The sequence below is a fragment of the Monodelphis domestica genome, chromosome 8, assembly GCF_027887165.1.
Source record: "Monodelphis domestica isolate mMonDom1 chromosome 8, mMonDom1.pri, whole genome shotgun sequence".
Classification (NCBI taxonomy): Eukaryota; Metazoa; Chordata; class Mammalia; order Didelphimorphia; family Didelphidae; genus Monodelphis; species Monodelphis domestica.
In genome coordinates this window covers 233,606,356-233,624,295 of record NC_077234.1, presented here as the reverse complement: position 1 = coordinate 233,624,295, position 17,940 = coordinate 233,606,356, and positions in this window count along the sequence as shown.

The window sequence follows — 17,940 nt, the reverse complement described above, 5'->3', positions numbered from 1 at the left end:
ATTCTATTTTGGAAAGAGGCAGTTGCAGTTCAGTGGAGAATCAACAGATGGCAGTAAAATAATGCAGAATAATAGTAACAGCCCAGAAGGTGACAGCAGCAGATGACATCAACAGCTCTTTGGGGAAGCAACAATTGAACATTTTGGCCAGATTCTCTCATCAGTGCTGAGGAAATCTGAGTGTGACTCTTGCCTAAGAATTTTTCCTTATTATTTTCCAAAGCAATTAAATAGCTTAGCTTTGAGTCAAGGTATCTTCTCAATAGGGGAAAGTATCAAGGAGCTTGCTTGCAATGGAAATGAATGCATAATGGTCTAAAATATCCCTTAAATTTAGGTGTCACTGGGGGAGATGGTAGTGTAATATTTATTGGGAATGGAAATGGGATGATTGGAAAACAGGAGATAATGGGAGGTTTGTAGCAGGGTATGAAGGAGAGAGGGGAGAGAGGGAGATGCCCCCTACTGAGAGGAAACAGCAGGGGTCCGATAAGGTCTTTTATTGCCTTGATGACTGAACTGATTTTCAGCTCTCTCTATGATCAGAAAAGATAGTCCACTTATCTGACTGCGAATTCAAATAATATAAAGTTTAATAATCCAGTTGGAATTGGGAGTTTTTCCTTAGCTTCAGAGTATAGGGCCAGGCCCCAGAGGCTGGCAGAGAGTTTGTCCCACTCCCGTCTACTCTTGTTGTTCTAATTCAGAATCTTAGCAGTACACAGAAAGCAAACAAGAACAATTCTAACCTTTAGAAGCCTGTGTCTTTGGGCTGAACCAAGAAGAGCATGCCACTCCAGACTGGGCTGAACAAGCTCCACTCTCCTCCAACACCAGGACCACAGACCCTCCAGGCAGGAAGGAAGTGCCAGTCACAAGACCCAACTGCCACTCCCAGTTGCCCCTTTCCCCACACAAACTGTTAGTCTAGTTTCCTTTCCACAGTAGGGAGGTCCATACTACAATAGAATGATGTTTTCTAGGTTATAAAAAGTAACATTTAGAAATTGTTTCAAAATTTACCATTATTTCTCCCACTCGACTCTCCCTTATTCCTGCCAGCAACTGATTCATTAAAGCAAAATTCTGAAATGCCAAGCACTTCACTGGACTATTGATAATAAGGCTGTAAGGAAAAATGGGAGATAGCTAGGTGGCAGAGTAGATAAAGTATCAGGCTTGGAGTGGAGTAGACTCATCTTCCTGACTTCAGATATGTTCTCAGACAACTTACTAATTGTGTGACCTGCTAGGCAAGTCAATTAACCCTATTTGCCTCAGTTTCTTCATTTGTAAAATGAGTTAGAGAAAGAAATGGCAAGCCACTACTGTAACTTTGCCAAGAAAACTCCAAGTGGGGTCATGAAGAGTCAGACATTACTGAAACAATTGAACAACAAAAAAGGAAAAAAAGAGTGTGTGTTGAAATAGATTGATGGTAGTCTGATCAAGTACTCTGACTGTAACAGCCTGTGAATGGGTTTGGTAGACCTCACCAACTGATTGCCTGATAAAATGTAGTCTGACTGCTGTTGCTTCTTATAAAAAGGTATATGGGTTTATTGAATATTTCAACACAGGGAAAGGAAGGAGGGCTAAGGAATAGGATTCCCTAACTCTAGTTTCTCTAATTCTCCTCCCTCCAAACTACAGATTTCTCACAAAATCCTTTTCTGGTCTTGATGTTCCCTTTCCTACACTGTCTGCTTTGAACCCCAAACCCTATCTAGCTTCCTGACCTACTGGCCCTCTAATTAATGTTGGTGGGAGAGTTTATAGTTTGGTTGGATAGATAAGTTGAAGGTGATAGTGAAGTCACCCTCGAGGGTCCAGCCAATAGGGCTATGGCTTCACTCCCAGACCAAAAGATCTCTGGGCTCTGGTTGGCTTCTTCTCAGTAAAGATGGAATCTATTAGGCTACTGGAACATAGGAACAAGGTTAATGGGAACAGGAGAAATCCAGGTGGATAGAATCACAGGATGGTTGATAGAAGAATCACAGGATCAGGGCAAATGGCTTCCCACAGAAAGTCCAGTAAACCATAATCTCTCCCAGGTCTCAAAGAGACAGGAACACTCCCTAACTGACTTTGTGAGTCTCCTTATATCCATTCCTGATACTCTGTAGACTCTCTCCTGCTTAGTTCTGTGTAAGAGCCAACCTTGGTTTGCAAAGCCATGCATCTGACTTCTGCAAAATGTCTTACCTGTCTTTTCCCTCTTTCATTCCCCCCTTTGCACAGAATAAAATTCAATTTAACAAAATTAGTTTTATTATCTACACACCAATAAACTTACCTTGATTTCTTATTATATACTTTACATTCTAACCCCAAAATAATAAATAGCAACTCCTTACCCAGCTATACCTAAATTAATTTCTCTATTCTAAGGACTTGAACAAAGGAAAGGAAGGGAAAGGAAAGGGACTTCAAAAAGTTGTCTTTCTGTGTGTGTGTGTGTGTGTGTGTGTGTGTGTGTGTGTGTGCGCACATGCTTTTCTTCTTTCTCTCTTCATTTCTTCTTAGCAAGGGAGGGGATAAAAGTGAATAAGAGAAGATATTTTGCTGAAGTGAAGAGACTGGACCTGACAAAACTGCATTAGAAATACTGGAATGAACTGGAGGAAAATGAGGTTTAAAGCCTTCTAAACTAATTTTAATATTTTAATTTAGGCATCAGTAACAATCAGTTTACAGTGGCATGTGGGTTATTGCTAAGGTCTTTGGTAAATATAGTTACAATTTAATGTTACTTTCTAGTTCCTGATCCTACCAATCCAATCAAACAAACATTTATTAAGTGCCTTCCCTGTCTAAGTGACTATGCTAGGCACTGGAAAAATTCTTTTTTCTTTAAAAAATTTTTAATTACATTAAAGTTCCAAGATATCTCACTGTCTCCATACTCTCACCATACTAGAAAAGGCATCATTCGACCCTCCAAAAATGTATATATAAAACTATGTCTTTGTTTCTATTTATTAGTTTTTTTCTCTGGAAGTTTATATACGTGTCATTCTTCAAACAATATTTCTGTTGCTATATATTCTGTATATGATGATCCCTTGATTCTGCTTGTTTACTCTTCATAATTTCATATAGGTGTTACCATGTTTTTTTAACTTGCTCATTATTTCTTAGAGTTCAGTAGCATTCTATCACAACCATATGCTACAACTTCTTTAGCTATCTTGAAAAATAGGAATTACTCTGCTCTTATGGAACTTCTACTGCCCAACTACTATTAGGATATAATAATAAACATATAAAAATATACAAAATTAGAGGAAGAGGGAGAAAACACTAACAATAGAGGGGGCTCAGTGAAGACTTCCCCTACGAGATGGAACATTACATGAGCCTTGAAGGAAGCCAGTGATTCCAGGAGGGGGAAGTGAGGAGAGGGTGTAATCCAGGTAGCCTATGTGAAAATACAGAGAGGGGAGATAGAATATCAGTTTTGGAAAAGTCACATTTAGTTCATTTTGGCTGAAACAAGAGTGTATGAATGGAACTAATGTGCTTTAATCTTGAGAAGGTAGACTGGAATCAGAACGTGAATTAGAATGTGACTCAATGGATAGAGAGCCAGGTCTAGACACGGGAGATCCTGGATTCAAGTCTGGCCTTGGACACTTCCTTTCTGTGTGATCTTCCCACACCATCCAGGAGTAAGGTAATGGTGTTTGACCCAAGCACAACTACATAAACTAAGGCTATAGATATGAATAGCAGAGAATGTCACAGAATGAGATACACATTTTTGGGCATGGCTAATGTAGGACTTTATTTTACTCACTTCACATTTTTGTTACAAGTGCTTTGTTTTCTTCATTTTTTTTCCCATGGGAAGGAACAGAAAGGAAAGAAAAATAAATGCTTAATAATTAAAATTCTTAAAAAATTATAGGATTGAGTTGAAGACATATCTTGGTCAAATAATTGATAAAGTAATTAGAATGTTAGCACTTAAAAAAAGACAAGCTAAAAATATATTTATAGATTCAGAACCTATATTACTCCTCTGGATTTCTAAAAATAAGACCTTATCCCAGTAGGGTTTAAACTGTGCTAATAACTTGAAGATTATTCTAATCATGATTTACTTATTTAAGCAAATCTGTATTTTTTATGAACTTATGTTTCAACAAGAACTGAAAGAAGGAAAACAAGGAAATTCCTGCTAATTATGAAGTGTATCCATAACTAACTCTCATTAAAACAATTTTCATTATGGTTGTTGTCATTGGGAATTAGGTAAGTACATCTGATAAAATATTTAACTCTAAAATGATCAGTTTGGGAAGTTCATGCTGCTGTTTCAGAACGCAAGACTCAAAACAATTTGTTCAGTCTTGATTATATTTCCCTGAATTCCCAACAGATGTTGAGAAAAATGTATATCTGCTCATTGCTGGCAAAACAAAAACATTCTCAACCTGGCTTTTCATTATAGACAAAACTGGTTGGCATTTAAAGGAACATCATTCACTAGGCAAAAGTCACTTCTATTCCCTCCCTATTAGTTATTGCTAGGCTGACTCCAACCTGACCCCCCTCACCCCCCATCCCCCGCTTGTCTTTTTTTTGTCTCCCAGTTTCATTCTTAGGGAATGAATTTTTTTTTTCTATCATCCATTTTCCTCTAAAGCTTCTACTGGCACCTAGAGATCCCTGAATTTTTCCCTTATAATTTAAAAATATATCATACTGTTTGCTCCCCTGGTTTTATAATAAATGTACTTCTGGCAAATTGTTTACATTGTTTCAGAATTGCTTAAAATGTGTTGCAAAAGGGGGTAGGGGATAGCTAGGTGGCCCAGTAGATTGAGAACTTGGTCTAGAGATGTGAGTTACTGGGTTCAAATATGACCTCAGACATTTCTTCAGCTGTGTGACCCTGGGGAAGTCACTTTATCCCCATTGCCTAGCCCCTACTATTCTTCTGCCTTGGAATCAATACATATGGAAGGTAAGAGTTTAAAAAAAGTGTTGCAAAATATTAAAAATAAATTAGTTTCCAAGGATCCCTGGTCCCCAAATGCTGCCCCAGATGCCCAATATAATAGAAACATTTTGACTATCTGGCAAAACTGAGTACAATCCTATGAAGGGAAAATGGAACCTTTATTGAAATAGAGTATGGATTGTTAGTTGGAAATTGGGATACAGTGTCTTTGTTATCTCTGTTTGTTGTTATTGTGGTGAAGCACAATTGGTTGTCAACTGTTGTGAGCTAAGGCTCAATAGAGCTGTTTGGGCCTAGTTAAAAATGGCTGAGTAAACTACTTAGCGACAGTCTTAACAAAACCTATCTAATAATTCTTGAGGGATTAAGGTAGGGAAGGAAAGGTAAACAAGGGATTTAGGATTTATTCCCTAATCTAAAAAAGAACTAAATTTAACCCACACCCTTCTGATTCTCAAGAATCTTCTTCCTGCTTGTTTCCCTGAGCCTCCTTAATCTATTCTAATTCCTAGGGTCTAGTCTAAATAAACTATGCTATAATTAACAATCCTCTTAGTTATAATTAAGTTACTGTCTCTGTATTTCTCTTCCAGCTTTGAATCAGTTTGTAGTTTTCTCACTCTGCCATTGTCAACTCTTCAGTCTAGGTTAGGCTTCTAGGCTTAAGACAGGCCTCAAAATGGCCTGCCTCTGCCTGCAGACACACAGAATAAAAACACAGTCTGCCTTTCTGCTTTCTGCTGGTCTTCTCCACAATCTTATTCCTGACACTCTAACCTGCTTCCTCCTTCAACTACTACTTGGTTTTCCAGTTTCCCAAAGAGCTGATCTACTAGCTTCCTCCCAAGGTAAAAACACCTTCAGGATATGAGTTGGCAGTTGGATCCCAACTGACTCCAAGCTCCTGGGGATTCCCTTCAGGAATCCTCTCCAAGATTCTAGCTATGCCTTAAAGGTAATCTGACCCTATGCTTAACTACTAAAATCCTAATTACCCCAAAATACTTATTTTAATCCCAATAGGATAAACAAACTAGAGGTTTGGTGCTCCTTTAAAAAGTGAAAAAATAATTTTTTATGGCCTCTGAGTTAAAAAAGGTTTTCAAGCTTTTATTGTATTTATAATATAATATAATACATCATCATATCACTAGAAGACATTGGTTTTGCTCTATAGCTCTGGAAGTGAATTGATCCTCTGAGTGTCCTATTTATTCATATTCCCTATAAATTGTCCCCCATGTGTGATCTCTGTGTATCTTCCTCCCACTGATAGTTTGTATATTCATGGGAGAATGTGCCTGAAGTTATATGGGGAATGCTCTGTCATTACTTTTCTTATAATGCTATTTGATTAAATGCCTTTACTTTGAATTAATTATATCCTCTGGCTCTCTAGTAAAAGTATACACATTGCTGACAGCTTGTGAACAGTGGTTTTGAGTGGATGCAGATCCACAGATGATTCTGAATCTAGGATAGCATTTCTATGAGGCCTGTATGTGAGCGTGCTATACGAATGAGCAAATTCTGCATGAGCTGTGAAATGAAGAAAGAATAAAATAAACAAACCATCTTGAGTAATTGTCAATTTATACTGTAGGGAAAAGAAAAACAAACACTTTATTTCATCAATATTTCATTCTTTAGGGACAAATTTTAATTATAGTTGTTCTCAGTCATTTATGAATAGAATAGCAATTGAAAATGTTGAAATGTCTGGCAGTAGTTTTGGAATTAAATGTTCATCATTGCCCTGAAAGAGATAGTAAGGCAGTGCTGAAAAGTTAAATCTTCTTGGTCATGATTAGCACTTACATTTGACCAATTTCACATAAACTTCTCTATATATCATTCTAGGAGACTTCTATAATACTTCATCAAATATGTTTTCAGGTTGTCATTTAAAATTATACCTTCTTGTAGAGTTGGCCATCTATTGATTCATTGAGGGAAGTGGAGTTGAAGAGAGCAGGGAAAATATCTGTTAAAACAGAGGAATTGTAACCTGTACCAGTGAAGGAAGCACGAATGAATTCTCTTGAATAAAGTATCCTTTTGGTGGAATCCCTTTTTTAATCCTCCTTATGTCTCTGAATGACAGTGCAAAAACAGTACACTTTGGCTGAGTCATGAAGACAGCTTTCCAGGAAATTCCCTAGGTAAGAAATGTAAAATTTTTTTACTTAGACCTTTCCAGAAGCTTTGTATCACTTTCTAGGTAATGGTCACAGCTGTTTTCGGTGGAATAAGACCAGAATATGGAATCTTTCCTGACATCCAGAGGAAATGATTGATGCTCATTTCCTGATGTACCACTAGACCCAGACATAGGGCTTAAAATAGTGATGCTCTTATAATTCACATTCCATAATGCAAAGACTAAAAATAATGTATCCTTCTTTTGCAATCTCAAGAGGTAGATAATTTTAGGAAATGCATGTAAGATATTAATTGCATAAACACATGCACATATAAGTATGGCTACATGTTTTTATGTATATGTGTATTATATATGTATGCATGTATATATGTATGTGTGTGTTTAGATTTAGATTGGCAGAAAGTTACTTCCTCTTGGCTGGCTTCATGTAGAAAAAAGGTCTTTCCCAACGTCCCCCTTCAGCTTACCCTTTGGGGCAAACCCTTAGTTAGGGGTTTCTTAAACTTTTTTTGTGTCATGGACCTCTTTGGCAATGTGATGAAAACTATGGACTCTTTAGAATAATGTTTTTAAAGGCATAACATAAAAGATACAGGTTTACAAAGGAAAACAAACATTAGTGAAAATAAAGATGTAATTTTTTTAGCCCATCTAAGTTCATGGACCCCCTAAAATCTGTTCCTTCAGGTTAAGAACATCTCTGCCTTAGTCAGTGCCTTTTGTCTGCTTCTCACTCAGGGTTTGTGACTCTGCTGAGAAAGAACAACAAAAGAGCAGAAACTTGCCTTAAGCACCACCATAGGAGGGAAGTATCTCCTCTTCTTGACTCATACAAGCTTCTTTCACCACTTAAATCAGCTTACTTTTTTTTTTAAACCCATACCTTCCATCTTAGAATCAATACTGTGTATTAGTTCCAAGGCAGAAGAGTGGTAAGGGCTAGGCAATGGGGGTTAAGTGACTTGCCCAGGGTCACACAGCTAGGAAGTGTCTGACTTGCTTTCATTTTAAATCTTCCCCCTCTCTGATTCCTTTTGTCTTCTGACTGAGACCTGGTGCTCCTCCTCTCCATCCCACTTCCCATAACAACAGTTTCCTTGGCCAACCTTTCCAGTAGTAGTTGCACTTTAATTCATTCCCTTCTGCTCACTGGTTGAGGTGGGGGAGTTGGAATATTCCTTGTTCCCCATTGCCACTTCCTTCTCAGCTACCTAGTCTCCTTTGAGGTCTATATAATCTACATCTTCCACCCAATTAAAATCCTAGTAGCTATAATTTATAGATCTCCAGGACATTCCCCTTCCTTCAGTGTGTTCAGTGCCTAGCCTCCTGTCTTCTCTCCAGTTCTTGTCCTCATACTAGAGTATTTAATATCCATTCTGATTCTTATCATAGTTCCTCAACCTACTTACTTCCCATGACCTTACCTACATCAATCACACACAAAGAAGATCATACTCTTGATCTTGCAATCACCCACAGATATGCCACTTATGTGTTCAAGAACTCTGAAATTCCCTTATCTCAACTCAGTTTACTGTTTTCTACTTTCCTCTTTGCCTTCCCATGTCAAACCCTACATTTTGTCCATGACATGAACTACAGTATCTTGACTCTCAGTTCTCTGTCAGGCCACTTTCCTTGCATGCACTAGCACTTTCCCTTCTCCATCTCAATTCCTTGGTAAACCAGTTCAGCTCTACATTATTTCCTTTTCCTGAGTTCCAAACCTCTTACCATTTCCCTGATTGTGTCCTACCAAGTCTCTGCCATGAATTACTCCCATCTGCTTCCTTCACTCCCACACACAAGCTACTGAATAAAGATGGGAAAAATGATGCAAACATTCAGAATGGGTCCACTACCAAACTGTTAAACAACCTCAACTGGAACCTCAATGTTGCTAGGCAATTTTTCTATAGCTCTCTTATTAACTCTCCACAGTGACTTCCAAAGTTTTTCATTTCTTCTCAAATCTTATGATTCCTCCTACCCCTATCCTTGAAGCAGAGAATATTGCCTCATAATTTATTGGAAAAAAATTAGGCCATTTACTGAGAGCTCCTTTTTCTTCCTTCCTCTTCATCTTGTGCTACTTGGATGCCTTCCCTCATCCCAGTCTCAAAAGAAAAAGGTGGCTCTACTCCTTGCCACGGCAAACTTCTTTTCTTGAACAAGTGATCTATTCCATCTTGTCTCCTCCATCCATTTGCCCCCATCCATAATCCACTCCCCCTTTTAACTTATTCTCAATCTCTCCTTGTGCACTGGCTCCTTTCCTACTGCCTACAAACACACCATTGTCTCCCCCATCCTCAAAAAATCCTCATTTGACTATCCTCTATCCTTACTCTTTTCCTCTATCTTTTTGACCTTTTTGGGGCTAAACTTGAGAAAGCCATCTACAACAGGTGTTTCTGTTTCCTCTCCTTTCACTGTTTTAACTACCTACAGTCTTGCTTCTGACCCCATCATTCAATCAAAACTGCTTTGTCCATAATTACCAATAATTTGCTAATTGCCATATTCAATGACCTTTTCTCAATCTTTTTCTTCTTGACCTCTATAAGGGTTGTGGGTTTAAAATTAATATTCAATAACTAAGTATCATATTTTAAAAGTTTTATTAATACTAAGTAAAACAAAAGAACTGCCAGACTTCAGCCTAGTTGCAGGTCCAAGAGAGAGGAAGAGGGAGGAGTCACAGCCACTTAAATACAATCACGCAAAAACATGGGGATGTAGGAAAAGAGAATTTTGGGAAATACTAAGGGACTTCTGGGGGATGAAGTCTAAAGGTTCAAAATCTCCATTTATACATATTCTCCCTGTGATCCTATTGGGAAACCAGTTTCCCTAAAAGGATCATGGAAACATAATCAGCTTTAAAATTGCAATAATTTGTGGATAAAAGGAAAAGAGAACAAAACCAATGATTACTAGGTTGACAAAAAGCCAATTTGAGGACAGTCCCCTTTGGCATAAGAGTATATATATTTAAAACAAAGGTATTCAACCCCACCTCCCCACAAAGTGCAAATTTGCATCCCAAAGTTCACTCTGGATATTCTGGTGCAGCATGTGGTCTCTGCAGGCATCTTCACAGTGCTTTCTAGATTCTGGGAGGTAGCAAGTCTTGTCCTAAAATTGCTCAAATTTAAATCAAAGTTCCCAACAATAACATAGTCCCCCCCCACCCCCCGTGGTGAATAAAAACAAACACAGGGATCACTCAGGGATGCATGGCTGAGTTATGAGACATATGAATCAATTTGCAAAAGAAAATCAAAAAACATGAAAAAATCCAAATAAAAGAGAAAAATAACTTGTGGATAGAATACACAATGTAAAAGTCATATGTCTAAAAAAATCTAAGTAAAGGAAAAACTAACCTATAACAAGTCCTTGAATCAGGGCCCAATTAAAGTGTTTTAAGAAATTATGCACTACCCAATCAGTAGTCAGGACTATAGAAAGTTTGCCACTCTATGAAAGACAGAAAAGGGACTAGATTTCAGCAGCAAATGAGAGCCAGGATGGCAGTGAAAAGTAGGTGCTTGATAGAATGTGGCGCAGAGAATGTCCAGCCTCTGACATATGTAAAATTAGCCTCAACCTCGAACACCAAACAAGTTCAAGTCCTTTCGTCTTGGCTCAAAATTACATCAATCCCACTGGGATCTGGTCTCTTTGACCTTGAGCTCCATAGGCACTATGCAGGTGCTCTGTGCTTCTGTAGCACTGTACAGTGGCTCTTTTGTATATTCCCTTCTTCTGGAATCAGACAGAATCATGAAGCAAAGTCCAATAATTCTTTTAAACAATCAATGGCATCATTTTTATACTCTAAAGCTTTTTGGCCATGCATTAATATTAGACCAAATGCATTTACAACTTATATTACTGCAAAGTAAAAAAAAAAATAAAGAAAAATTTTCTCAATACTTTTGACGTGCTTCAAATACAAAAAGGAGAGAAAAAATAAAACTCAGATACTATATTACACATGCAATAAAAAATCAAAGATTTTTAAAAGTTTTAAAAATCAAAAATATATAACTTAAAATCAGTGACACCTTGTGATAGCCATGTGTGAGTACGAAATGATTTTCATAAATAAAACAGTAACACAGTAGATAATGAACTTTTAAAGAAGTACCAAAGTCCCTCAAATTCACAATAGCCCAGTTAATTACAATAGCAAACAAACCCACTATCATAGTTTAGATAAGTTGCTGTATTACCTAAAAACAAAAAACAAAAAACAAAAAACAAAACCCTATGAACTGATGGATATTTGTCACAATTTTTACAGATGTAGCAAATCTTTCAACCTTGGCAAACATATTTTTAAACAAAGTAAAACTTATTTGGGTCTAGAACATCATCAAGAAATGTAGGTTGTTCTGCTGGAAGTAAATTAAAATGAAAAGTTTTGCAGGAGCTCTTTTTTCTGGCTTCCTGATTCATAGAAACACTTTGGTAGGAACATTTCTTTATTTCTCTACCTTTAATACAACATTCTTTATAATATAAATATAAAATATCATCCATTCAGAAACTATTAGTTATGTAAAATTATTTCTGAAGACCCCTTAAAATTACAATTAAATTCTTAGCTTACTAAATTCTCTAAAGGTTGTATATAACTTTTGATGAAGTCTATCCATCATTATCTATGTGACAATACACAAAGGCAACATGTAATCTTCAATGGATCTAATGACAAGGGTTTTAGGCAAGATATTCATGGGCTTATACAGTGATATTTTGTTCCTCAGCATAGGTAAAGGTACAAATTAAAGATCAATAAAGGCAAAACATAATAGCTTAAAATGATTCAGTATTACTGAAAGGTATTGACTAGATTAAAACAGATACACTTAAAATTTTTTTAAACCTTAAAGCAATCAGTAAATACAAGAATATAAACCAATGAGAAGGTGTAGACAGGCAGTGCAGTCAAAATCCTTTCCACCAATCCCAATAGACTTGTTCACTATTATAGGAGGAGTTATATATATATATATATATTATCAAGAATCTTCCAGATCTCTTGTAAAGTTTCCTTCCCCTCCCCCCGTATTTATTATCCATTTAGATTTCAATTGTCAGAGGTCTGAATTTCCTCATAGAAGCACAGGGCAGAATCTCTACTCTGCATGTTGAGAGCAGTTGAGACTTTTAGAACTTTGTCAAAATATTTCAGGTTGGTTTGTAGCATAAGCAGCCTAGCTTGTGGCATAGTCTTGAGGAGAGGGAAATAAAGCGGGAAATCTCCAATGAAAATAAAAACTTCCAGGAAAAGAATTAGTAGTAGTAGTCTCTAGGTAACCGAGGATGACGATTGTCTTTGTGCGTTTTCATCTATGATAGATGAGTGTGAACAGACACTTGTGCGTGAAGGAGATTTAAGTGGAAAAGTCGATGCACAGAGACAGTCCCACTCTCTCGGAGTTGGAAGCCTGGGTCCAGTGCAAACTGCACTTTTTAGCTCTACCAACTCAGACTGTTGTTTCAGAGTTGCAAGCATGCTTTGCAATAGCATTTTTCCTGAAAGATGAAATGGGGTTTGTTTAAAGAGTGAGCAGAAAGAAGCAAAACTTTGAGGGAAAACAATAGCGTATTTGCATATGAGAGTAAAAATACTTTTCCTTGGTGTTTTGGGTCAAGAGAAAGAAGGAATAAAATCCAGCTAATTCCCCAAAACTGGCTTTAAATTTACTGATATGGACTCCCTGCCCTCCCTGTGAAAAAGCTTTAATAACAGCCTTTTAAACTAGGAGTCCAGGATCAGCTTAAAAAAAAATCTGCTTGAAAATTAGAAGGTGTGGGGTTCTTTTCTCCATGCTGAAAAATGGCTATGGCAGGCTAGAAACACACATGTGGAGTGTGGAAAGGGATTGGGGCAGAAAGATTTTTATACATCACCCTCTGGAAAAAAATGGCTGGGATTGTCAGGCTCTTGTGGCAGGTCTGGCTTCGGCAAGAGGAGGCTCCAAGTTGGGTGGAGAGTGGTGAGGAATGCTGGCCAAGTAGATAGACAGGAGAAACAGCAGGCATTGGCAGGTGGCCATGCAGGGCAGGAGCTCAAGCACACCTGGCCACTGGACCCTCGTGGTAGACAGCAACTGGACAAACTTACTATCTTTACTGTAAGGCTATTTTGAGCACAAAATTTTTTGAGAATTCATAATCTCTTTGTGGTAAGCTAAAAATGTGGGTCTTAAAATTAATATTCAATAACTATCATGCATTAAAAGTTTTATTAATAATAAGTAAAACAAAAGAACTGCCTGATTTCAGCCTGCTCGCAGGTCCAAGAGAGAGGAAGAGGGAGGAGTCACAGCCACTTAAATACAATCATGCAAAAACATGGGGGAAGGGAGGCAGCTGGGTAGCTCAGTGGATTGAGAGCCAGGCCTAGAGATGGGAGGTCCTGGGTTCAAATCTGTCCTCAGACACTTCCCAGCTGTGTGACCCTGGGCAAGTCACTTGACCCCAATTGCCTAGCCCTTACCACTCTTTTGCCTTGGAGCCAACACACAGTATTGACTCCAAAAAGGAAGGTAAGGGTTTTAAAAAAACAAAAAACAAAAAACATGGGGATGCAGGAAAGGGGGATTTGGGGAAATACTAAGGGACTTCTGGGGGATGAAGTCCAAAGGCTCAAAATCTCCATTTATACAGGGTTAAAATAGAAGTTTTGACAAAACAAGAGAGCTTTTAATAATTTAAGTTTTAATGAGAATATAGTAGAGTTGTAAATTAATGTTATCCCTTTAAGCCAGAGAAAAGAAAACTCCCAGCAGCTTTTAACAACTAACAATTTAGTTTAACTAAAATAGAGATAGTAAAATGAATATAGTAAAGGAGGGAAATATAGAAAAGAGATAGAGGAAGAAATTTCCTAATGTCTATACTAGTTATCCTATAACTGTCTATAATTACTATATAAAACTGCCTATATTTACCTATAACTGCCTATAACTACTGTTAGCAACAACCATCCTACAAAATTCCAACCCAACCTAGTCCAATAAAAATCAAACCAATCAGTTTTTAATCCAACCCCGATTATGTCTGCCAATGAACACCAGCCACCTTCCAAAAAAAGTTCAAGAAAGAAAAAAAATCCAAAAGGCAAAAAGCCCTCTCAGTTAGTTAAGGCCTGCCTTTATATTCCAGCAACTAAATGCTAATCACCAACTAATCACCAACCCACACCACCAGCAACCAAGCCCCATCAATAAACTCATGCCCAGAAGCCAACTTCCCAAAACTCCCAGCTCTAGCTCTCAGTAATTGATAGTCCCCAACTGCTAGCCCTGTCAAAAATTGACAGCCTGACCAATCCATGCTTAGCCCCTTTTATAGCCTCCTCCTACCTCACTTCCTGCCTCTATGGTTCCTCCTTCCTGTCTCCATGGTTTTTACTTCCTACCACTGTGGACTGGTTAATCCCTACACATCTCTATGGTAAGAGGACCTCCAGGTCCCCTATTAAATTCAAAAAGGAATAAAGAATTCCTTTTTATACCTCTTTGTAACCTTTGACACTATCAATTACCCTCCTCTCCTTTATACTTTTATCTCTCTAGGATTTCAGTTTGCCATTCTCTCCTGTTTCTCCTCCTTCATTTCTGACTTCCTTCATTCAGATCACATCCACTGGCCTATATTCTAGGCTCTCTTCTCTTTTCTCTCTATACTACCTTAGTTGAAGAACTCATCAGTGTCCATGCATTTAACTATCATCTCTATGCTGATCATTCTTAAATCTACTTCTCCAGCCCTAATTTCTTTGTTTGCTTTCAGTCTTACATTTCCAACTTTTCTTTTGGATATCTTAAACTGTATGTCCAATAGACATCTTAAAGTTAGTATGTCCAAAAAGAACTCATAAACCTTTCCCACTTCCAAACTTCCTTATTACTTTTGAGGTCTTTAGCTCTTTGCTATCTTCTATCTACCTGAGCCATGGCTTGTTGGTTTTACCTTCTCAATATCTTTCTAATATGCTCCCTTCTCTCTTCTGGTACAAACACCCTATTGCAGATCCTCGTTACTTCACACTTGGTCTATTAAAATAGCTTTCTGGTGGGTCAGCCTGCCACAAGTTTCTTCTCACTCCAGTCTGGGTTCCATTTGGCCACCAAAATTATTTTCCTAAAGTTCCAGTCTGACCATGTATCCCCATACTCCCAATTCAGTTAACTCCATTAGCCCCTTATTGCCTTTGGGAGCAAATGTGAAATGCTCTTTTTGGCATTCAAAGCCCTTCATGACCTAGTTCCCCATTACTTGTGCAGGTTTCCTACATCTCACAACCCCTATCATGGTCTTTGATCCAGTAATGGGAGCCTCCTTGTTGTTTCAACAATGACACTCTGTCTCTCAGCTCTGGGCTTTGTCACTGGCTGTCCCACTATGCCTAGTTTCTCATTTCTCTTTCCTGGCTTCCTTAGCTGCCTTCAAGTTTCAGGCAAAATCTCACATTCTATAGAAAGCTGTTCCCAACCCATCTTAATTCTAATGCCCTCTGTAAAAATTAATAAAATCTCAAAATATTATCTTTTAGGAGATATATTCATGATCATTAGAAATAAAGGAATAAAAGGGATACAAAATAAAAATACCAAGGGCCCATTTCTGATTAGCCTGTTCAAAAATCCCCAAGCTTACCACCACCATGCTTTACAACATCAAGCCAAAGAGAGGGCCTGAGCACTACTGCCCACTCAATTATTCCCTGTCTACAGGATGTAATGACAGGAAGTCAGTGGGCTCCCAGGAAACGTAGTTCTTTTTTAGGGTAATAGATTTTCAATTATACACCTCCCTTTGTTAATTATTTCCCATTTATCCTGCATAAAGCTTGTTTGTACACATTTGTTTGTTGTATACCCCACCCACCATGGATTGTAAGCACATTGAGGACCAGGATTGTCCATGGTACAGAGTAAGCACTTCATAAATACTTATTGACTTAATGATTTAATAAATACTTATTGACTATTTGAATCTCACTCCCATCTTATATGAAACTGGAAACAAAACTTCCTGGGCTGCAACCAAATGTTCAGATAAAATTCTGCTCACACTCTCTCCTCTCACTCATTCTCTTTTCCCAACCTAATGTATTCATGCACATAGAATTGTTGGGACAAGTAATAGTAGAAGCCCAAGTCGTGAGCACAACAATCTGGCTCCTCCTCCGGGATCCACTCTCTCCCTCTCAAATTACAAGCTATATTTTTTCCAGGTTGAGAAAAAAGCAATACTATGTATTTCTAAGAAACTGACACAAATGAACTATGAGAATCAACTTTCTCAGCACATAGAGGAACTGTTGACACCCAAATATCACTATATAGTTAAATAATTAGGAAACAAAATCTTCTAATGTAGCTTCTTCAAATCATATAATTTTTGTATGCACAGTTGAAATTGTGAAAGGAAAGAAGTGAGAACAGAAAGTCAATATACTATGGAACATTCCAAAAGGATGATGGGAAATAGTTCCTATAAGTGTAAATTGTCAGTGCATAAATTGATTAACATGTTTAGTGTAAAATATAAAAGTATAAAATAGAAAATATGAAAGACTAATGGACCAATAGCTTAAACTACAATGAGATTTTTGAGGTTGGTTGAATTTATAATAATTTATGTAATTATTTTGTTCTTACAGAAAAAAATGAGATACTAGTCTTAAATAACTCCAATAATAACACCAACATTTTCTGATTTTCTTCAAGATCTTGCAACCCAATTTTTTTGCATGAATTAATATTGAACTAGAAAGACAACTACTTGCCTCATAACATTTTTTTACTTCTTTGGGAAATATTTAGAAGACCAATATTGCTACTAGCTATATACAGTGATCCCTCACCTATGGCTGGAGTTACATTCCAGAGACCCCCTTGATAGGTGAAAATCCTCGAAGTAGCAGAGTTATATTTATTTTATTATTCTTTGATGGTAGGCATCTTCCTTTGGCACTTGGGTTCACTGCCAGAAGCCTTAGAAAACACAGAACAAAAAAATCACATAAACACAACACCACAGAGCAACACTACACACAGCGATCACTGAGGGAGAACAAACAGGCTGATGCTACAATCACTGAGCCAGTCAGTGGCCAGGATACAGAATGTAGTGCTGTGGTTGGTCACCTTTCATTCCATCAGTCAATAGTGTGCCATGCACAATCTCACCTTAGTAAACTTGCACAAGCAGTAGTGACATGCTGCATTTCCATTGTATACAGTATGGTATTCATCCACAAAATCTTGCAATATAGTGAAAACTCTGCAATACAGAATTAGATTTTTTTTAAAATCCATAAGTGAGCTGTGATATAGTGAGAGACGACTGTACTACTATGGAAACATGCAGGAGTACCTTGTCAAATGAAGTTCTAGATTGCACTAATTTGTTTTCTATTTCTCTAAATAGTTAGATTTCTCTATTTCTACCAAAATTGTGATATTCTAGAGCCTACAATGACGAAATATTGACCCTGATGTTGCACCAATTTCCTCGAGAGAACATCTTTTTTAATATCCTGTTTTAAAATAAACTCATTTTAATTGATGGAGCAATTTAATTACCACCACTCTTCCTCTAAGTCTTCCTCCTTTTCAGCTTTAAGAGTTTATTTTAGGAGACTAGCTACGAGTTCAGGTGCAATTTATCTGAGCTGCACATGAAGAAAATTTTTAACACTTGAGCAGAAGTTAAGTTCTCTGCCTAATTTAAATCCAATAAACATTTATTAAGCACCTACTATGTGCCA